This window comes from Haliotis rubra, unplaced genomic scaffold, assembly GCF_003918875.1.
Source record: "Haliotis rubra isolate DU_JTF1 unplaced genomic scaffold, ASM391887v1 Scf625, whole genome shotgun sequence".
Lineage (NCBI taxonomy): Eukaryota > Metazoa > Mollusca > Gastropoda > Lepetellida > Haliotidae > Haliotis > Haliotis rubra.
Genome location: NW_025767330.1, coordinates 115,041 through 138,921, shown reverse-complemented (window position 1 = coordinate 138,921; position 23,881 = coordinate 115,041). Strand labels below are relative to the sequence as shown.

Here is a 23,881-nt window from a genome sequence, read left to right as displayed (position 1 = left end):
GTTAAATGAGAGTTAAAGTATGCCTAAATATCAGTGTTTATAATTGAATGGAGGAAAATAATATTTGACAAAATCGTTATGAATGTGGTAACAATTACAAATCATTTTGAATACGTTGTGCCCAGATTTCCAACAATCATAGTTTGCCTTAACAATTAACAGTATATTCTATACATTAAATACTGGTCAAGTGATGCAAAATGCAACTGCGTGGCAGTTGAAATTCAACAGAGTAAGGAGGGGAGGGTGATGCCACTAAAAGAATTCCTTTATAAGTTCACATACACGAACACTGTGCTTGTTTATGGTTAAATCGATAAAGGTTGGATTTAATCTGTTAAATCGATAAAGGTTGGATTTAATCTGAACAGTTAGAATATGATTGTGTTAGGTCGAATGTATCTTTAAACGAAAGAGTTTCTGGTTTATTGTTTAACACTTGCCTGCAAATTAAAAAAAAATCTAACAAAACTAAAACATATTATAGTGGTTCTTGATTGGCCTTATTCTGATATAATAATTAAAATATAATAATACTAAATTAGATAAGTGAGTTTGCTCGAAATTGCTTCTGTTCACCCAGCAAAAAATGGGTACCCGGTGGGATAAGTCATGTGACTATTAACATTTTAGTGCCTCACAGGCAGCTAGGGTTACCCGGAATAATAATAATCAGATTCGATGAGCACGCTGTCTGTGTGGATTTGGCGTATTATAAATGGACTAATTAGTATTATCATTATAATTACCAAACAAATTACTACACATATTGTAGTCGGTTCAGGATACAGTTCACATATCATGCAGGTATTTTACAGATATTTTCGTCAAATCCAAAGCGACATATTTTTTTCAAATTTTACCTGCAACTGAAATAACTTGCTATTGGATTAACAACTGAATGACAGATAACAGAACAGAAATTTCACCATTTGTAAAATATCATCCTAGATTAAAAGTAGTAAAAGAAGGCTTGTGTAAGATGTATTGAAACAATCACAATTGCAATGCAATCATCACGAAAAATGACAGCCATGCTGTAACCGATACTGGAGTGACAGTTGCCCGAATCGACGACGGGAAGTAAAAACAGTTTTTTGAGTAAATGGACAATTGGGACACACATCCAGCACACACATTTCAATGACACGTAACATTCACGATGCGTTTGAGTGTATGAACTGCCCCTGCTACAACATACCCAAAATATAATGTCACTGGCGATATTGAATTGATTCGTGGTGATAAAACACAAGTTCTTTCTGATCATTGCATCACAAGTCTTTGAAGTTATATAATTTGATATATCTAACCAAGTCACAGAAAGATGGATTGTCCGGCGATGGATTGAGGGCGTGTCCGGCTGATTATTATTTCCGAAATAAACTATGATAAAACACACGCGGATTTCATTTTAACGGGTAAATCACATTTTTATTAACCAAGTGTGTTATCCTGTGGGCTCTGTTAGCTGAATTCTCTAATGGGTCAGTGTGCGGATTTTGTACTATCCAAAATGTCATGCTCACCCATAGTTTCACCCTTTTCAAATGTGTACGCATTACTCAACAAGACAACAAGACAATATATAAATCATCAGTAAGATAATAAAAACAGACTGCCTTTTTCTCAAACATGTGTCGTTGTTTAGTCTTCAGGGAGATTGTAGCAGCTACAGTATGACGTCATTACAGATATATTGTGACGTCACAATAGGGACAACATTCTAGAGCGACAAGGTCAAAGCTTACAACATTTGGTTTAACATTGGTTTGAACATATCTATGAAGTAGTGTTCTTTTAAAATTTGTTTTACTTTGTCCGAATTTTGAACTTGATAAAAAGGAAATATTGAGTCTTCACCTCAAATACCTCCAAGTTAGATCAACAGGCTAGCCATAACAGTGATGGAGCAAGAGGGAACCAACGAACAGGATATTGTGCTTACTGCAACAAACAGCATCACATTAGCACATGCTCGGAATTCCAGAAACTGGCCGTGAGTGAAGTTGTCAACTGGATGAGAGATAAACGCAGGTGTTGGAACTGTGGACGAGCTCATTATGCTAAACAGTGTAACCTGAAGAAGTTGTGCATGAAATGTAACAAACTTCACCTCACCATACTACATGATGCAAACGATCACATCAAAGAGAGTTTCCAGCATACCAAAGTCAAGCAACTTTTTGTGGATCAGCCAACCAATCCAGCAAGCATCATACTGAAAATAGTACCAGTCATTCTCCATGGTCCTACCTGCAGTTTTCAGACTTATGCTATTCTCGACGATGGGTCCATGAGGACAATGATTATTTCGTCTGCTGCAAATCAGCTTGAGTTATCGAGGACACCAGCAAGCATTCTTCTGTCTACAATCCGGCGTGGAAATTTTGACTGCCATGGCCATTCTGTGAGTTTTGACATTTCCCCAGGATCAGCCAAATGAGAGATTCACAATTCGAGATGCGTTTACTTCTGACCATATTGCCCTGTCTGAATACTCCTATGATGTTGATTCCCTTCAAAGAGAGTACCCTCATCTCCAAGGTTCAGCCCTTGCCGACATACACAATGTATGTCCAACCATTCTAATTGGCTCTGATAATGCCAACCTCATTCTTCCAGTTGAGCCGGTCAAGTTTGGCCCTCCAGGCACACCGGTCGCAGTGCGTACCAAGTTTGGATGGGCAGTACAGGGACCCACTCAGTTGCCAGTCAGTAACGCCGATACTACTTGTTTTCTCACAAGCCTGCCCAGGGACAGTGAGAAATTGATGCATCATGTCGAGAACCTGTGGAAAATGGATACATTACCCTATTCAAGCAAGCAGGTCATTAGGTCAAAGGAATTAAAACAGGCCTTGTCTATCCTGGATAGTGAAACAGTCAAAATGACAGTTGATGATGAGATCCACTATGCCACTCCACTACTTCGACGGAACAACGCTGCTACCCTTCATGAAGGCAAAGAAGCTGTGATGTCAAGCCTAAAAAGAACAGAAAAACACCACCTGAACAAACCAGAATTGTCCACAATTCACAACAATGAGATCCAGAAGCAAATAAGTCTGAGGAATCATGGTTCATTCCACACCACATCGTGGAGCATAATGAGAAATCTCGTCTCGTTTTCAATTGTTCTTATGAATACAAGGGAGAAACTCTTAACAAGCAACTGATACCAGGTCCCCACTCTTGGATCTTCTCTACTAGGTGTGTTGTTGAGATTCCGAAGAAACAAGATTGCTATCTCAGGTGACATAAAAGCTATGTTTCACCAAGTTCGACTACTGCCCAAAGACCAGCCATTACTGAGATTCATTTGGCGACACATTAATACTGACATTGAACCTACCATGTACCAGTGGCAAGTTTTGCCATTCGGTACCACTTGCAGTCTGTGTTGTGCAACATACACACTGCTGAAGCACGCCATCACCGCACAAGAACAATTCCCAGAAGTCACCACGTGTGTGAAGGAAGCCTTTTATGTCGACAACTGTCTTGACAGTTTAACAGATCCAGTGAAAGCAAAATCACAAATCTGAGACGTATTTTACAAGAAGGTGGATTCAACATCCGCCAGTGGGCATCCAATGTACCTGAAGTGTTGGCTGACCTGCCTGGCGAGGCTAAATCAACCTCTTTCGAACTCTGGTCGACCCTGAATCAGGATAATGCAGATGAAGCTGCTCTTGGCCTCTGTTGGAAGTGTGACTCTGATTCACTGTCTTACAAATACCGATCGGTTTCTTACGACACACTGAACATGAAAGCTGTATATCAAGTACTTGCCACCCAATATGATCCCATTGGATACCTGACACCATTCACTGCCCGTGCCAAGGTATTGATCCAAGACATGTGGAAATTCAAGAGAACCTGGGAAGATGAGATCAGCAATGGAGAACTTAGAGAAAAATCACACAATGGGAATCGGAACTTAGCAGAATCTCTGAAGTTCACATGCCACGCTGGTATGTACCTCCTGAAACCCACCAACAATTTCATGTCTTCTGCGATGCTTCAGAACGAGTTTATGGCTCGGTAGCTTACCTCAAAACTGTTAATCAAAATGATGATGCCTGCCTGAGCTTTGTAGCTGCACGGAGCCGTGTTATTCCTATGAAGCAGATCTCAATGCCAAGACTGGAGCTGTGTGCAACTCTGACCGGAGCCCAACTTGCTGATACCTTAAGCAAGGAACTGAACCTACCTATCAGTGATACCTACCTCTGGAGTGATTCTACAACAGTTCTCCAATGGTTACAGTCTGACTCCTGCCGCTATAAAGTGTACGTTGGTACTCGTGTCACCGAGATCCAGTCATTGACTCCAGTTGACAATTGGTCCTATATCAACACAAAAAGAAAACCCAGCTGATGACACAAGAGGTAAATTCCTACATGAACTGTGCGTTGATTCCAGATGGAGAAGTGCTCCGTTCTTCCTCCTTGGTCCCTCTGATCAGTGGCCCTCATATCCGCCTTCATCAAGTGATGAAAGTCTGAAACAGAACTGAGAAAGACAGTTGTGTGTCAAGCAAGAGTTGTGAACCTACCAGACGTTTCGAAGCACTCTACATTTGAGTCATTAGTCAAAGCAACTGCACATTGCCTTGATGGGGCGGCTGTTGATACCACACAAATCACAGTAGACTGTATGGAACTTGCCGAAACTGTGCTATTACGTAAGGTACAGGAACAGAGTTTTCCACAGGAACTAGTAGCACTGAGGTCAGGAACGTCTATTCTCTCAACAAGCAGGTTGATAGAATTAGCACCAGAGTATGATGCGGAGAATGATATCATCACAGTAGGCGGCAGACTGAGGCTAGCAGAAGAAATACCGGAAAATGCCAAGCATTCAGTTGTGTTAGACCCAAATCATACAATCACGAAGCTTATGATCAAGGACTTTGATGATAGACTTCACCATTATGAGCCTGAAAGACTACTTGCAGAACTACGCAGAAAGGTGTGGATCCTTCGAGGTCGAGAAGCAGTCCGGAAACACCAAAGGAAGTGCATGGAATGCCAGAAGCTACGAGCAAGCCCTGGGTCGCCCAAGATGGCGGGACGCCCAATGAACTTCGCCTACATAAACAAGATGACAGACTGGGCCGTCGACAGGATAAAAGATGGGGAGTAATCTATAAATGTATGACGACTAGGGCAGTTTATCTATCTCCTGGAAAGTATGGACTCGGACGCTTTCCTGATGGCAGTGAGAAGATTCATCGCACATCATGGTAAACCATATGAGCTACTCTCAGACTGTGGCACAAACTTTAAAGGTTGAGAGAGCGAATTTCACGATGCGTTCACTGCAATGAATCCTGAGATTACCAGCTAGGTGTCCTCACAGAGAATCCGATTTCGGTACAAACTGCCATATCCTCCACATTTCGGAGGCCTGTGGGAGCGGGAGATTAGGTCAGTGAAACAGGGACTGTATGCCATATTAGGGGAGCAAACCGTCACAGAACCTGTGCTTAGAACAGTCCTTGCAGAAATTGCCTCCATCCTGAACTCAAAACCTCTAGGCTACGTGTCGAGTGATATAGCTGATGTTGACCCTGTCACCCCCAGTTCACTCTTGCTTGAAAGATGTGATGCTTCCCTCCCTCAGGTAGTTTATCCTGAAGATGAATTGCTTGGGAAGAAGCACTGGAGGCATAGTCAGATACTTGCAGATCAGTTTTAGAAGACCTTCATACGTAGATATCGGCCATCACTACAGTCTCGTGGTAAATGGCAGAAAGATCAGGACAATGTAAAAGAAGTTGATGTAGTTATGATCATGGACCCCCATCAGATACGTGCCAAGTGGTTGGTTGGATCAGTCATTGACGCGTTCAGTGGTTCAGACAGGAGAGTGCGCTCTGCCAGCGTCAGAGTAGGGAAACAAGACTATCGGAGACCAGTATCCAGATTGGTAAAGCTGCCAGATCTGGACAATGAGTGACCGAAATGCTGAAAGACTAACAATGTTGAGATGACCTCGTAATAATGTCAAGATGGCATACGTGACTAACGAGTTTTCTTCTTTTTTTCTAGAATCAGCTCAGAGACTAAAAGCTGAAATTTTAAGTTGTCTTTTGATTTAAAACTTCCACCCTTGAATCCGACTTTTGTAATTGATGCCATGTGAGCTGTACAACGTGTGCTCTTGAGTGAGGGTGTGTGTGAGACCTTGATGCCATGAAGCTGTATTTGATACCTGAACCTATGAATTAAAGTATGAAACCAGAACCAGCATTTACTATTTTTCAAAACATGAGAGTCGAACTAAGTCTCATAAGACCAGTGGCATTGGTGAAGATGACAAAACAATTCGTAGAAAAGGGAAGACAACAAGCCAGTCAAGCATTTCTTTCCAAAACCATAGATTAATAGTGAATTTTCACCATTACCTTGTTGTTTATAGTGGTTGCCTTCAAAAGCAGGTCATCCCTATATAAATCTATGTGGATATCATCAAACGATGTTCTCTGCATAAAAGTAATCTGTATATATAGTCAGGGAGCTTAGGGCTATTTTCAGGGCATTTGGTTCAGATTCTTCCAAAAGCACCAAATTTGGCACAGAGGTAACTTCAGGCATACTAATTCGATTCCAGACGGGCGCCAAGATGGCGGCCCCCTGTGGCGGCCATATTGGACAAAAAACAAAATGGCCGCCACCCCGATTTAAGAAAAAAAAATTCCTACGGTTGTATATGGTCATGTCACATATCAAATGAAAGATAATGAAAAGAGCTTTGTAATGATGTATACATTGATTTATTGTAGCCAGTGTGACAAAAGTTATTACCAATGTAAAATTTAAAGAGCTGACCGAAAACTTCAAAATATGATACAAAATCCATCAAAATTCATACAATACTTGGAATTTGAAGATATTTTCACTTTGGAAATTGCCAATTCAGTGTTCTGTTTTAAGAGGTATCATATTGTAAGTGACTTAAAATGGAATTATGTAGAAATAATATTTATGTTTTAATCCTAAGATGTTTTACCTAAAAAAATATCCAGTCAGTAGTGATTCAGAGTACACCAGAATAACAATAGTATACACGGAATGTATATATTTTACTTGCACATGACTGTCAGTGATAGATATAGTAACTATTTTACCTAGTTACTGTCAGTATTTGTGCATCCTCCTTCACAATGGCAGAGGACTGTGCATCGTACACCAGCACTGTTGCATTTACACCTTCCCACACTGCCCTTTTTGCAAACACAGTGTAGGATGATAGAACATGCTGCTGAAGCATCACTGAGGGTGGTCCATAGAGGTAGCCAGTTATGGCTGTCGTCTTTCTGCTAACCCCAATCACTGAAGTCAGGGATTTCCTGGTGAGCAATGGTTGCCTGCTCCCAAAAGAAACTCGTCTGCAGAATAGATCGTGTCACATGTTGAAACAACGCAGCTTGAGTAGGCAGGAGTTTTTCCAATGACCTGCTTCCAGTAGTGAAAAGGCGATGCCTTGCTTCATTCATGCGCCCTACTCCACAACTTCTGCTGCACATCAGTACAACAAATCTTTCAATCTGTTGAATGTGTCTCGACTCAATCACGAAGTGTTCAGGATCCTGTGTGAGAGCCACTAGTGTGTCTGTCAGGTCAGGTAGACTTGTCCAGGTTGTCCATGCAGTCTTCTTTCCACATCCAAGAATATGTGAAGTTGTGTCACAGCAAGTAAGACTGTGGAAGAGGGGTAATGCCAAGGGCTTTGATGCACCAAGATGAGAGTACATATCATGGATTGGGATGTCTTTGCACTTTTTACCAGTTCCAAATCCGACCCAGAGCTCTGTTATGCCTTAGGTCTCAAAGACCCTTATTGCCAAAATCACAACATCGCTGTCAACAGTGCGAACATAGGCTGATGTGTGGCCGTGCTCTGCAGCATGTCGGAGATGTAGGATGATTATTGTGTCAGCCTCGGTATGGTTGCATGGCTGTAGTGTACCCAGGTCACACTGTTGGTTTGAAAGCACATTTTCACAGTGGGTACTCAGGAGGAGCTTTCCATCCATATCCGTTTTGGAGATCTGACTGCTGCTGAATGAGAAGAATTCCCTTTTGTTCTCCTCATTCTTGAGGAAACCACTGTTCGATTCATGTTTTGGTATCAGGGTGCTGCCATCACCAACTCTTGTTCTTGAACCAATCCTAGGCCTAAGATTATTACTCTCTGGGTAGTTATCCCATACCGCATCAATCCATTGGGCTCCATTCTTCATCTGGGCCTCACGATATGGAATGACTTGAAGGGACACATAGAGTGTTTTTGCTACAGTTGGGCGCAGCATGTGGATGACTGCTGCCATGTCCAAAACCACGACTGTTGCTAGTTTTGGAGCAGTTGTACGGCCAGTTGGTGCCTTGATACAGTCCAGTATGTCTGACTTTGTTCCAAATCTCAATGACCCTCTGTCAGCTAGGCTTGGTGGTTCCTTTTGATTTTCATACATGAAAAAGTCGGCCAAGTCTGCATCTGGGCGGGACTGCAAAGAAAGGAAGAGCTGTGTCACCAATATCATGTTTTGTTTCTGAATACCAACATCCTTAGGTTCTTTTCTCCTTGGGTCAGGTCGATTTGCAAAGGTCAGCATGTTATTTCTTTTGATTGCATCTGTTACAGGCACAGATATCTGCACCAGTCTCTCTTGGACATAATCTACATGCAGGGCTTTGCCAGCTTCAGAGATTTGTAACAGACTGTTCACGACGGACGGCTCCATGACAGTTTGGGTATCCAGAGCAACAAGCGTCTTTTTAAAATTTGACTTGTAAATGATGTCCTTCCTCATGATGAGCTGTTGCCTGGGGTGAAAGGTCATGTGTTGATTCAAACTCCTTTACCATACAGTCTGATCCTGCAAGCATATAAAGGGTAAGTGCTTCAGGATTCTCATAAAGGGTTCCTGGAGGGATTTGTTGGACTGTTCATGGGCTTGGTCCTTGGCCGTAAGACTGAACTTCTTGGATGATTTCTGAACGACATTGCCCTTCATAAATTCATCATGTATCTCAGGGTGATTATTGCTAAGTTCAACCATGTCACGTACATGAATGTACTGGAAGCCAACGTGCATAGTTTGTGTGGTCCAATGCGTGAAACCAATCATAAAGTTCGTCACATGATTGTACATAAAGTTGGAAGTCTCCTTCCCTCAAGGACCTCACAAAACGAGCTATGAGCAGTTCTAGTTCAATGATAGTAGACCAGTATTTGAACTGTGGAAAACTTTGAGAACGTTGATCCCACATGTTGAAGGATTCCGGTGGACCCATGATACCCTTGCAATATTCAGAGTATGCATTCTGCTTGAGGATGTTCAGCGATATGAGGGAAACCTGGTGGGCATATCTTGTGCGCTTGATGTGATGCTCATGGAGGGTTGACTTAGCTCGACCAGATGTGAGGATCTCTGCTTGAGTTAGTACCGTTGCCCACCCTGAGTCACGAAGCAGCTTCCCTATCATTAGATGCATCTTGTCTTCGATGTGCAATGCACCCATCATAGCAAAAAGCTTGTCTTCCCCGTAAGCATCTGGGAACTGCCATTGGAGGAGTTTTATTATGGCATATAGTGGCTGATCTGCTCCAAGTACTGTGGTCTGGCCCGGGTTTAAGAACCCGCACAGACAAATCCATAGCATGTTTCATAGAAGATGCAGATGCTGCTTTATCCGTGAAGAAAGAATATATACCAATCTCTGCTGGAGGTTTCACAGATCTGTCACTTGCAAGAGACGAGTTGTACCCTGCCCAGGTGATGATGTCACCCTCTTCTACTGGACCCTTGTTCAATACCTCTGAGACGAGTGTAAGCCATGCCTGATCCTTATCCATTGAATCTTCTACAAGGAGACTTGGTCGGACTTGGTTTGTAGTAGATTTTGGAGCATAGACATCTGTCTCAGGGAGTTCTACTGGTTGTTGAATCGTATAAAAGTCCGGCAACTTTGGAGGGGTTGTGTCCATTGGATCCTGTTTTATCGGAGCATGCTTTACTCCCACATTCTCCTTTGATAGATGATTGGTCACACTGAATGCATAGCCATGAAATTCATCTTGTGAGAAATTTCCTTGTGCTTTGCTGTCAAGATTATCCACATCATGTGTAGTGAACCATATTATATGTTTTTTCTAAAATGGCATTTTCTACATCAATCGATAAGAAACTATAAAAAAACATGTTCTTAGAAAAAGAAAGAGGATATATTTTGTATTTCTTCGTTTGTTTATTGACATTTTGATGTTTTTGGTCCACCCTCTAGATCTTATTTTTCATCTAACTTCTTTAATATCATTCACACAAATTTTATTTATATATCACTGTAAAGCTCTTTTTATTGTCTTTCGTTTGATATACAACATGATTATGTACAATTTATGACAATTTATGACTAATTTTTTTCTTAAATCGGGGTGGCGGCCTTTTGGTTTTTTGTCCAATATGGCCGCCACAGAAATAAGCTTAGTATGTCTTAAGCTACCTCTGTGCCAAATTTGGTGCTTTTGGAAGAATCTGAACCAAAATATCCCTATGCCCCTTAATATGGGCCTGTGGGGATATAATTGGGATGAAAAGCGTTTATAATGGGTAGTGATCTAGTACCCCAATTGTCTATTTGCTACTGAAGTATGTAGTGAAGTCTATATAATCACCGGTATACATCCCCAATTCGTCAATTCTAATTCAACTTATTTTACGTTGTTTTTTCGTGAAAGAAATTCATTATTCAAACCACGTCAAAGTTCCTCTAGGTCACAGGTTAATCATATCACTCCTTGAACTTACACCACCGCCAGAAAAACTAGTTCCCTTTTCAAAATGATGAAAAAATTAAAGTGTTATAACTAAAATGGACGGAATTATCATGAAACCGTATACTAGTTATCATAAATGTGCGGGCCGCTGCAAAAGATAATGGCCTGTTGATTCCTCAACTACAGGCCACTATCTGTTCTGATATCAATTGACGTCACAGCAAGTGACGTCACGCTCCATAATGACGTCATAAATCGTGTTTCATGATCTATAATGGTGTTGGGTCAACAGCCCGTTGCGAATAAGTTGTTTGAACTTACAATTAAATTTATGATACTGTTTTGTCTTTTTAACACAAATTCCATCTATTTTAGCGGGATAGGTGAGTTAAACTGACCTAGGGCTTTTGCAAATGACAATGCCCTGAAAAAACAGCGTTACCCCAATAGTGTAGGATACTTTCAAAGGTTTTGGTGAATCGGTTTTCAAATTGCGACCGTAAATGCTGATTATACGGTCGGAAATTTATAGCACTGACCAATCAGAACTCGTGTTACATACTAAGTTGATTTAGAATATACTACTACTATTTGTAGAGAACACTATATGAGTCTCCATTCCACTGCGGTCAATCACCTCATGTATACAGCTCTCGATCTAGTCCACTGAAGCAGGGCACTACTGTGAACAACATTCCATTTAACTGAATGCAGACACAACTGTGCACACCGCTCTACTCCACTGGGGCCAGACCCCATCTGTACACAACGCTCTACCAAGCTGAAGTCAAACACCATATGTATATAGCGCTCTGCTCCACAGAAGTCACGTAAAGTTCTGTCAAACACCATCTCTACAATATACTGAATTTGAACACAATCTGTTTAGAAGAATCCACTCATTTGAAGTCAAACATCATTTGTATATGATCCTCTTTTCCACTGAAGTCGGACACCATCATTTCTGTTCAGAACACTTATCCACAATGAAGTAAATCCGTATTATTTAGGATAAATAATATCTCCTTTGAACTTAGTGCAACTATGTTGGTCGTTTTCTAGGCCCAAGGGCTGTTTTCACCATCTGTATATGGATATCTATTCCACTGCTGTCAATCAGCTCATGAAAAGGGGCTGTAGTGAACTGAAGCATAGCACTACGTGAAACACATGCCATTTAACTGAATTCAGACACAACTGTACGCAACACACCACTTCACTGGGGCTACACACTGCTGTACATAACACTCTTCTCAGCCGAAGTCAGGAAACATGGGTACACTCCGCTTGGCTACAGAAGTCAGACATCATCTGTGTACATCACTATATTCCACTGACGAAAGACACAACTGTGCACAGAGCTGTTTAGAAGTCTCCACTCCTCTGAAGTGAAACATATCTGTATATAATCCTCTTCTCCACTGAAGTCGAACACAATCTGCACACAACACCTAAGTCCAGTATATGGATATCTATTCCACTGCTGTCAATCAGCTCATGAAAACAGGGTTGTAGTGAACTAAAGCATGGCCATACTGTGAAAGACACTCCATTTAACTGGTCAGACATCACTGTACATAACACACCACTCAACTGCAGCCAAAACTGCCTGTATAGAATGCTCTGCTCCAATGAAGTTCTAAACCATCTGTACACAACACTCTACTCCAATGAAGTCGGAATCCACCTGTACACAGCACTCTAGGCAGCTAAAGTTAGAACTGATCTGTTAACAGCACACTAGTCAACTGATTTGTTTAAATATACTGAGTCGAAAAAGAACCTTCTCAAAAAGTAATTTGAAAAATAATGAATAATTTTTCTCTGATGATACATCTATGTATCCGAAATGGGATCCCTATCTTTCGACTCTAGAAAAAATCTGCCATTCTATATTCAAGTCTTGACAATGTATGTCTCTGCCAGCTGCCTTAGAGGCAGTCCAGATTGCCTTAGTCTTATGTATATTTATTCTTAACCCTGACTTATTGTAGAAAGTATTAATTGTATCGCAATCGCAGCATATGAACTATTCTCTGAGCCATTAAAAAAAAACAACTCCGTATCATCAGCATAATGACCTAACTTATATTCCTGCTCATCAAATTACAATATTCTATCTTTTATTTTTTTGTCTTATCCAAGGATTTCAGTTACAAAAAGAAACACATATGGTGATAGCGGATCACCTTGCCTGCAACCCTGCTCGTTAGGGAAGAAATCAGAGAGATGTCCATTCTGAATAACACATGAGGTTGTATCATAGGTTAAGCAATTAATCCAGCGTATACTCTCTTGACCGAAACCAAATTTCAATAAGAGAGAATTTATAAAATCTTTTACTGTTTTTAAAAATCAATTAAATGCTTAACTGACGTTAGAAACACGGTGTTGTGGTTCGAGGTATGTTGGCAGCAGATACTGAAATAGCTGTATTTCGTGGTTCAGAAATGGAATAGGATGCTACCGGTGTCTGACCATGTCAGAGACACAATGGCTGTTACATATGACAAATCGAAGCAGGATCTGTGACAGGAACATTTGCAAAGAAATTTGTTGTTGATAAAATGTCATGCTGAAGGAGGAGGGAGAACGCTCATCTACATAGTGACTGTCTATGACCAACTAACCAATGGACACACCCTCTTCCACAACTCTCCGACTGTTCATGTTTTCTCACACTTACCCTTTCTTACCCTCGTCTTCACCTCCCAGTACCGAGCACAGCCAGTCGAAAGGGGGCAGCAGTCATGTGCGTATTCAGTCTACGCCCTCCTGTGGGTATAGCGTACGTCTTCCCATTGGCTAACTGCCTCACGTGTTCATGTGGACCAAGTCGAGACTGACTCTATCGTTCTGATATTGCAGATACACACCAACAAACTGAACACGCTGTCTAGCGAGGTACACAGGCTGCAGTCAAAGGCTGATTAGATAACAATATCACGTGTAATTCAGGAGATGAGTGAAGTAGTTTTAAGCACATTGCACAACAGATATAACTCATATGGAATCGTAGATGGGACATTATCGCGTTGTCTAGCCTTCAAAAACAAAACAAGCATTAAGTGTCGTAATTAGCCGAAGATGTCTTGGCGATTTGTTCACATTGTCGGACGTTGAATCGTATTTTATATTCTACAAAAGGGAGACAATGCGACAAAGGTTTTCAAGGTCAAACTATATTGCGGTATAGCTTTGTAGGTCCAATGAATATGTGTCGAGAAATGCGCTACAACGTGAAAAGTCATCATATTGATTGCCACCCTTTTCAATTAATGGTGTTCATGTGTACAAAGTGAATGTAGGTATGAACGGAAATGGTAATTGTCTTTTTCAAAATCCGGTAATCCTTTTGTAGCTCCAATGGTTCTAAACCCAAAGTGGCAATGGCGAACGGGGCAGCTCTTGTTGGAATGTGTATAGTTTCTTCCATCGCTGTTTTGTGCAAATATCGTCAAAAATCCAAGCAAAGACACGTGAATGCTTCACCTGAAAAAATGGTACGATATCCCCACATACATTCGGACACCGTTCTGTCGACTTTGATGTGTAGAAGTTGAATTTGTGTCGAAGTAAACGATTGGTCCCTTCGTATTGTTAATTTAGGTGCGTCAAAGTGCGTTAACGTAATAATGATTCAGTGCAAAAGTTACTTTATTACAATATACATGGAAATAGAGGAAACTGTATTTCTTTTCTAAGATGCCAAATGTACTACTTACCGACGATTAACCTAAGGCAGAAAACAAACAGAAAAGCGACGCTCCCTAAAACAACTCTCCATCCCCTGTCGTCTAAGAGCAGACATTGTCGATGGAGTCTAATGCCATTGTAAATGTCCTCCAATCTACAGGTGTAGGTGGATGCGTCGAGAAAGTTAGTAGTGGAATTAACTCATTGAGTAATCAAGGTGCCACCTTTGCCACTCAAGTGCAACGAGCAGACTCTATACTGTAGTCTAAACATGAATTACTTGAGGCATAAAATATTTCCTAACTGTATATGTGTTTATGCTCTCCTATCTTCAACCGTTTCCAGCCTTCGTCTTGGTTTGTGCTCCTGCAATTTTCACACTCACGGATGAAACAAATATAATATAATATACATGTACCTCCCATATGCAAATGGGGAATTCTAATTCTGACATATATGTGGGCGACTTTGAAAAAGTCTTTGTTCATATTTGTTCAACTTCAGTATTTATGATCAACACTTGAGGGTTGATCGCATTGTGAAATCCGCAAGAGGCATTTATGATAAAACAAATCGTTTAAGTCTGTCAAAACGAAAATCACTTAATGACATATAACATGCTATGAACGACATCAATACCAAGGTCACATGTAAGGTGATTTGAAGTGGCACGTCCAGATCATCGCTTTACAGCTTTCTCAGGTCACAGACATATACAACTCACCATGACATCAGAACACGTGAACCATGAAATCAGGGGTGGTGGTGTACATGGGTACAATGTGTGAAGCCCATTTCTGATGTCCCCCGTCGTAATATTGCTGGGATATTGCTTACAGCGACATAAAGCTAAACTCACTCACTCACTCCACTAAATCAGCTGCGTCCAAGAGCCAATGTTGTTGACATTATTGACATATGTTGTTTCCTATCTAATATGTTGTTTCCTATGTAATATGTTGTTTCCTGTTTAAGATGTTGTTTCCTGTTTAATATGTTGTTTCCTGTTTAATATGGGTTTTTTCCTATTTAATATGCTGCTTCCAGTATGCGTGACTATGTTTTAACCCACTTTTTTGTTTTATAGGACTGCCATATACATGTATTGGGAACATTGCTTAGTGCGGCGTTAAACAACAACACAGTTCTATAGGACTCTCTCCTATTATGACGTGCATGTGTATAAGTGAAGCAAAATACCAAACTTGTGATAAGGCCATTAATAAATGAATGAGTTGGGATATTTATAAAACTTCAGTATTCAAGTGATATCGGTAACGGTTCAGCTTTATTACAAGCATCTGTCCTCACAAAACTCTCAAAGTAAATTTCAAACTCACCAGGTTTTTAAGAGTAGATTTTTTGTGCTTTAATTATGGCTAAATTTGACTACAATCACCGACAGCTGAAGGGATGGTGTAACTCCAGCTAGGGTCCATGCAGCTAGCCAAAGTATTGTAAGTCCCCATGGTCCCTAGTATGGTGATCAGACTTCAGATGTTGGTGATCTATAGCCCGGCTCGATATTGTATTGTTGTCTATAGTGATACATATTTTTATGATAGCGTACCAGTTTTAAATTGTATAGGTGGTATTCTAGTACTTTTACTGTCCTTCGATGACAGGTTTTTGTGTAGTGTTTTTTTTTATTGATATAAATTAAATTGTTCTCGTCACGATATAGCTGAGATATTGCCGATGTGACGTTAAATATTAACTCAATAACTCACTGTTGGTGTCGTAGCAAGAAGCATGCATAAATGTCCACATGAATGAGGTATCCATGAAACTGTCTACTTATCTCTCCGATCACATGAATATTAATTTAGACTGATTCATTTTATTGTCAATGTATTCCACTAGCATGATTTACCGTCCTATTTTACACACGGTGACACAGGCAGACCGGGAGGTGCCCATTGAAACATTGCGATGTTGAAATGAAAACACTATTCTGCATATGCGTTGCGTCTTGTTTTTAATTTGTGTGGCTATTCCTATTTCAAGTGTGTACATGTTGTACTAGGTTGAGACCCGTGAAGATTCGGGTTAGAATAATTGATCTTGAGTAACCCGTGCTTTTCGTAGGAGGCGACTAACGGGATCAGTTGGTCAGGCTTGCTGACTTGGTTGACACATGTCATCGTATCCGTAGATTGCTCATGCTGTTGATCACTGGATTGTCTAGTCCAGACTCGATTATTTACAGACTACCAACTTGCTGTAAACGTTGGGGTTTTCTTTCTGTGGGTCATGTGTTAGAAACCCGTGAAGGTCCGGGTTGGAATGAACTAACGGGATCGGGTGGTCAGGCTTGCTGGCTTGGTTGACACATGTCATCGGTTCCCAATTGCGCAGATTGATGCTCATGCTGTTGATCACTGGATTGTCTAGTCCAGACTCGATTTTTTACAGACTGCCGACATATAGCTGGAATATTGCTGAGTGCGGCGTTAAACAACAACTTAACTCAAACCAACCAACTGGGTTGTATAAAGTCAGCAGCAGGGGATCCGCGGCTGATACTTGTATACACGACCCATAGCCTCGATGCATTCCAAAGGGGCCTGTCGTTATCTTATCACACCATATCAGCAATAAAGTGTGTCGCAGATTGCCATTGTTTACATGTCCCTGACGAAGGGTGGACTATCATGGCGAATATCAAACCGGTGAACTCAAACTGTGATACGATTCACGAATCCCGTAGGGAAAAGGTTAAAATTTTGACATAGGGGAAAAAGAACTAGGATAGGTGCAAGAAATGTCTCCGTCTCCATGGTCAACTTGAGCGTTGAGGTAGTAGAGTCGGCCGGGATGGGTTCAGCCTCTACAGGAAACGGGTTGTATTGGGAGTGTAGAAAGGGTTTCTTCTTTAAGATGTGTCATTCAGAGTTCTGTAAGGATGGGGGAAAGAGGGAATTCCATGGGGACGCCATGGATCTGTTGGAACGTGTCGTTATTTCATCAACCTACGAAGTGGTAATTAAGAAAGAAGACTGTATCAATCATCCATTCAACAAGGAATCAAGTTTTTTTTCTTCCTGTATATTGGCTTCGTGACTTCTACTTTTGCTTTTTCTTACTAACTACCTGGCCTCATTGAGTCCTGTCCTACATGTTGTCAGTCACCCGCTGTTGTTAATGTTAGTCTGCTGCTTATCAGAACATCCGTATCGTTGATCACCTGGCTGTCGTCACTGTTATCACAATAGCGGTGATAGAATCCACACAGGCACGTCGCTTTAAACAATAAAAAATATAAGGGTAATGCTATTTTTGAGGGCATTATCATTTGCAGAAGCCTGCGGTATTCCATTAACTGCTCGACGAAGGAGGGCAGTTGAAAAAGACCGAGGGCTTCTGCAAATGATAATGCCCTCAAAATTAGCATTACCGTTATTATTGCTAAAGTACATGGAATTTGTGTTGAAACGAAAATGGAAACAATGAAGGAATTTGACTGTTAGTTTACTCAAAACCAACCCTGACGGGGCTGAATGACCGAATGCAATTACGTCATCGAACAATTCAAGTGACGTCACAACAGAAAGTGACGATATTCGACCTTGGCCTTTGCCAAGACCATAGCCTGCAACATGTCAAACTATGTCAGTGTTCGGTTTTGGTCCAACAACAACGTTAATAGTGCAATTGTTAAGGTTAGCACCAGCAAGAGAGTCCATATTATCGCTATTTAATGCGGGAATTCGGGTTGCTTTGACTTGTTTGACCCAGAATATCTGCCAGTCCAAAGCCAAGGTCGAATGAACCGTAAGCCCACGCACCCACTATGACGTCACTTGGCAGCAGAACTGATGGTGGCCCGTCGTTAAGGTTGAGCGGTCCAATATCATTTGCAGCGGCCCGCAAATTTCTGATAATGGGAGAGCCGTTTCATGATAATTCCATGTATTATAGCGATAAGACGTTGTTATTCATAAAGTCGTATGCTTGGTTATTTAAATATCAACTTCCAGTAAGCATAACTTCTTTGAGAGACATTTAGAGGTTGGGGCAGTAAGGAAAGATAGGAATATATGGATGAACAACTTCACATAAATCAAAACATATTTAAAATTGTTCAAACACATATTTGTCATTCAAAACGATTTTCTTAATTGTTGCAATTGTTCCTCTTTTTCCCATATTTCTGTTCTGTTCTTCTCTGTCCATCTTGCATGAATGTAAATAATACTATGTAAATACTACGGAGAGGGTGTTCTAAGTCGTATAACTTGTACCCAATCCTTTTCTCATGAATAAAATATGCTTAAAACAAACAACAACTTCTTAGAGCGACTGGCAAGCCACCTACCAACCAGAAACAACTACAGGGAACAGTTTACTTCGTCCCTTGCGATTGTGGACAGACCTACATAGGTGAAACTTCAAGACCCCTCAAAACCCGAATATAGAGCATCCGACCTCAGTATCCAAATTAGACTCAAAATGAGCCCTTTCAGATCACATCAAAGACAATCCCGACCACAATATCCAGGGGGACAAAACCCAAACCCTAAAAAAACAACCTCAAAGACTATAAACTCAGGAAAGTCCAAGAAGCCATCTACACCAAAAGACTCCAGCCATCAATCAACCGTGACCAAGGCTACTACATACCTCCTGCATACTACCAACTTATTAAAGATGCTCATCATCGATAATCCCCCGTTTATGTATACAACTCATTATTCATCCTTATAATCCCCTATTTTATGTATACCCCTTGTGCACTTTGCAGGCTTCATTTGTTAACGCTTTCATCTAAGCCCTTGTGTTGTTATTGTGTCTGGCTTCCTAATCCCCATTGTACTGTACAAACATCTGCTCTAACTTGTATATATGCTCCTTCATCCTTATGCTGTTCATCACTTGCTTGATAACGGTGTTAGAACCTACACCGAAACGTCACTCTCACAGCAATAAAGACGTTGTTCATCCATATATAGTTATCCTTCGTTCCAGAAAGCAGATCACACATTTAAGGCATTTCATAGTTTACTAAAGACGCCAAGGATGGCTGACGTAATATCAATGTCAATATTGTTGTATGGTCTTGTTCTTTTGGACGGTACAGAAACCCTCTACGGAGATTATGTGCAGCGTTTTGAGAAAGGAGCAGCCTTGTAGAGCCTTCTTGTATGGAATCGGCTGACCTAACAAGTGAGTGTGTGGGTAAGGTTTAGACCGCTTTTAGCAATATTCCAGCAATATCATGGCGGGGGACACCAGAAATGGGCTTCACAAATTGTTCCCATGTAGGCAATCGAACCCAGGTCTTCGGCGTGACGGGCGAACGCTTTAACCACTAGACTACCCCAACCGCCCCTGGCCTAACAGGTAATGAAGTAGGTTTGGTGTTAGGAGCTCATTTCTCACTCGAAAAAGTCAATGTATGACATGAAGGCGACTTACCGTTCGCATGACGAACCTTGACTGGTTTTCTCTTTTATAAATCCGGCGAAATAATTTATATAATTGATTTAGCTGCCCCGTTAATGTGATTGAATATTCAGTAAAACAATGGCAATCATGCGCACTTCGCTTACGAAATGTAGCCCACGCATCCCAAGTACCACGCAGTCCGACTCTCCATTGCTTATCGTGCCCTAGGTTTGGCACCGACAAATCGTATGACTGAGATTGGGAGAATACCCTTCTGACATTCTGCGTAATACAGAAAGCTGCTGTGTTGGAGAGTCTACATATTGTCCAGAGTGAGTGAGTGAGTGAGTGAGCTTTGGTTTTATGCCGCTTTTAGTAATATTCCAGCTATATCACGGCGGCGGACATTGTACCCGTGTGGGGAATCGTACCCGGGCCTTCGGTGTGACGAGCGAACGCCTTTAACTCTAGGCCACCCCACCACCCCACATTGTCCAGGAACAATCCTATTGGGTTAAACTAGTTGGAAGATCCATTCGCTGCCATGAGAGCGAATAGAGGGCCTTGAGTTGATGATGACTCAACAGGGCTGACTTTGCCAGGATCAAGTAAGCCCTCTTTCTTGCATTCATTTATATTACTCCATAATAATAATGACTGACGCTGACAATAATGATGATGCTACTGAAAATATTCAACTGCTTGTAAATAGTACTTTAAATCTACACCCTAGGTTGTCAAAGACTACGCCATTAGCCCAGTCCATAGATCAACGTGCACAGTGTACTTCTCTGTGGTATACAACCTTATCTGCTGTGTAGCGCTCGATGGTTAACACTCACGCTCATACTGTGACACACGTTGTTATCAGTGTAGACCTTCCCGTTCAACAATGCATTCAAATGATAACCCGTGAAGATCTGGGTTAAAATTGGTCTTCAGTAACCCAAGCTTGTCGTAAGAGGCGACTAACGTTGACACACGTCATCTCATCCCTATCACGTAGATCGATGCTCATGCTGTTGATTACTGGATTACTGGTCCACAGTCGATTATTTACAGTTCCCCGCAATATAACGGGAATATTGCTGAGTGCGGCGTAATACAACAAACCGACCAACGGCATTCAAATGATAACATTACACTTGATGAAGAGTTAATGTGTTTGATACACCGAAAAGGGACCTTGACATTTGTATACACTCAATATATATTACCTGGTACAATCAGGGAGAACAAAGTGCAGCATTATCATTCAGCTGCCTGCACTGATTACGTCGGTGATGTAGGCACTCATCTTGCTGTTCATGTTACGATTGATTATGTTATATTGTTATAAGGTTAAATATGCATCTTCTTAACAAGGAAAGTATACCGAGAATAAAAGGTTAAGCGCCAGCCTATTTCAAAATTAAGATGTGAAGCTGTGGAAATTTTAGTTTTTTTCTGAAAGATTTCCTATGAGACAACCCATATTGGCAAAGTATACTGGGTGGCACTTAACGTTTTATTCACAGGTATATTACAAACCCATTACTGAAAGAATTGCGGTTATTTCGTGATGGGATGGGTACTATCTCTGATTGGTAATTAATCATGAGATACAGCACATAATAACTGGAAGTAAGAGAACCCAAAAGACCCAAGAATTAGTTAACAGTGAATCACCGATGGGTAGTCTCCAGTAATTCTCCGATCCCGAGGTTCGACATGAGGCCATGGCATGATGTAACTTTAAACGAATGGAACATACTGTATCGGGACATATATGTGACAAGGGCGGAACCATCCGGGATTCGAACCCACACCCTCAGAGTCACCTAATTGCCAGCAAACAAAGTCAACCGTCTAAGCCACTCAGCTACCACGGGTTCCGCAAAAAAATGGAAGTTACAAAAGTACACCAATTACTAGTATATGTTTCCTATCTGGATCTACATGTGTCAGTACCCGTGAAGGTCCCGGGTTAGAATTGGTCTTCAGTAACCCATGCTTGTCGTAAAAGGCGACTATGCTTGTCGTAAGAGGCGACTAACGGGATCGGGTGGTCAGGCTCGCTGACTTGGTTGACACATGTCATCGGATCCCAATTGCGCAGATCGATGCTCATGCTGTTGATCACTGGATTGTCTGGTCCAGACTCGACTATTTACAGACCACCGCCATATAGGTGGAATATTGCTGAGTGCGGCGTAAAACTAAACTCACTCACTCACTTACATGTGTCAGTAAATTGGTTGGAAAAAGAGACAGGTATGTTAATTTTCTTTCGATTTTATGACCACTTCATTCAATTTTGGCACACGTTCGATTACACGGTTTAACAGTCACTATGACGACTGCGACTCACTGAGGTGCTTCCATTCCCGAATTTCGGTGTGGGAGGTTTTGATTAATCTTTTGTTGCAGAAGAAGAAGAGTGTATATCTAACAAAGACCTGAATCACAAATGAAACAAACAACGATCGGCGTTGTCAACAGAATTTACGTTATATGTCGACTGCACTTTTAAATATTGCTTACGAAAAGATCAATAACTACCCATAGAACATGCTTCATCTTCAATGTCGTCGACATCAACCTGTACGGAACAACAGTAATGACGACATTCATATTTCGGGTAAAACGTCTCTTATAAACAGGTATAAAAATATAAGGCTGTTTCACATGAATATGTAAATTTGTAAATTGGACCATTTGAATTCGAATTGTTCCTACAAATTAACAGGTCGATGTCTAACTGGAATGTGTTTTTTTGACAGAATCTTCTGAGGCAATATTGAGGCACCCGATACATTTCAGTGTTCATACTTGGACAATCGGCAACAGATCCGCGATTAGCCGTGCAGAGTTGCACCCCTTGACGAACACAAGAACCCTGTGATCATGGGTCTTAAACCCTAGTTCCTCACGATCACGTTTCTGAGTTTGTACGCCTTATACCTGCACCGGTGGGCTTCAGCACATTACACTTTTCTCCCACATTCTACCAACAAGTCGCGATAGCAGGAATACTGCTCAGCACATTACACTTTTCTCCCACATTCTACCAACAAGTCGTGATAGCAGGAATACTGCTCAGTACGGCGTTACATCCAACACATCGTAACACCCACTCACCCAATTACATCAAAACTTTCATTCAAACCAATTACACCTATGTCATGGTTTCCTTTTATTCTTGGTTTTAATTATTCAAAACTGTACTGTTGATAGTTATATCGTGTTTCTTACACAGCTTTTAGCAATGTTCCCGTAATATCACAGCGGAGTACACAGAAAGGGGTGCACCTTCTATACGGGTCATTATAATGACGGGGCGCGATGCACTTTACGCACAAAAGGGCAAAAAATATCTTTACTTGACCTAATTATGAGGAGGCGTGCTGCACATTACACAAATATAGACAGAAAATATCTTTACTGGACCTAATAATGAGGCGGCGTGCTGCACATTACGCAAAAATAGACAGAAAATATCTCTACTGGACTTAATTATGAGGCGGCGTGCTGTGCATTACGCAAAAATAGACACAAAATATCTTTACTGGACCTAATTATGAGGAGGCGTGCTGCACACTGGGCATAAATAGACAAAACATATCTTTACTGTACCTCATAAAGAAGAGGCGTTCTGAACTTTACGCAGAAAAGCGCAGAAAATGTCTCTGCTGGGCCTCATAAAGAAGAGATGTGCCTGCACAATAACACATAAAGAGGGGGAAAATGTCTCTACTGGACCTCATAAAGAAGATGCGTGATGCACGTTACGCATAAATGGACGAAAAGTGTCTCCTGTGGATTTCATAAAGAAGAGGCTGAAGGAACGACTAGAGATTTCGAGACTGAGCTTTAGTCCCAGGAAATAGACTATTCAGGGACATTTCTCAACCAAAACATACCTCAGATGATAACATTTAAAGAGCAAACAGTTCTCAATCATTCTTGACCTGACTTGAACTCCATTTTCCTCATCTTCTTTCGGAACCTACAGAGAAGCTATATC

General features: G+C 41.2%; 1 protein-coding gene across 3 annotated transcripts in view; it reads right to left on the bottom strand.

Annotated features, from left to right (window-relative positions):
- Positions 1 to 13,594, bottom strand: part of LOC124256353 — a 64,892-nt gene extending 51,298 nt beyond the window's left edge. For 2 of the 3 annotated variants that reach the window (XM_046690343.1, XM_046690344.1), the window contains exon 1: positions 13,478 to 13,592. The gene's annotated coding sequence lies outside the window, so the exon portion shown is untranslated. Of the gene's footprint in view, positions 1 to 13,477 lie in introns of all 3 variants that reach the window. The other variant, XM_046690345.1, reaches the window with a different exon arrangement.
- Between the last annotated feature and the right edge of the window lie 10,287 nt (positions 13,595 to 23,881).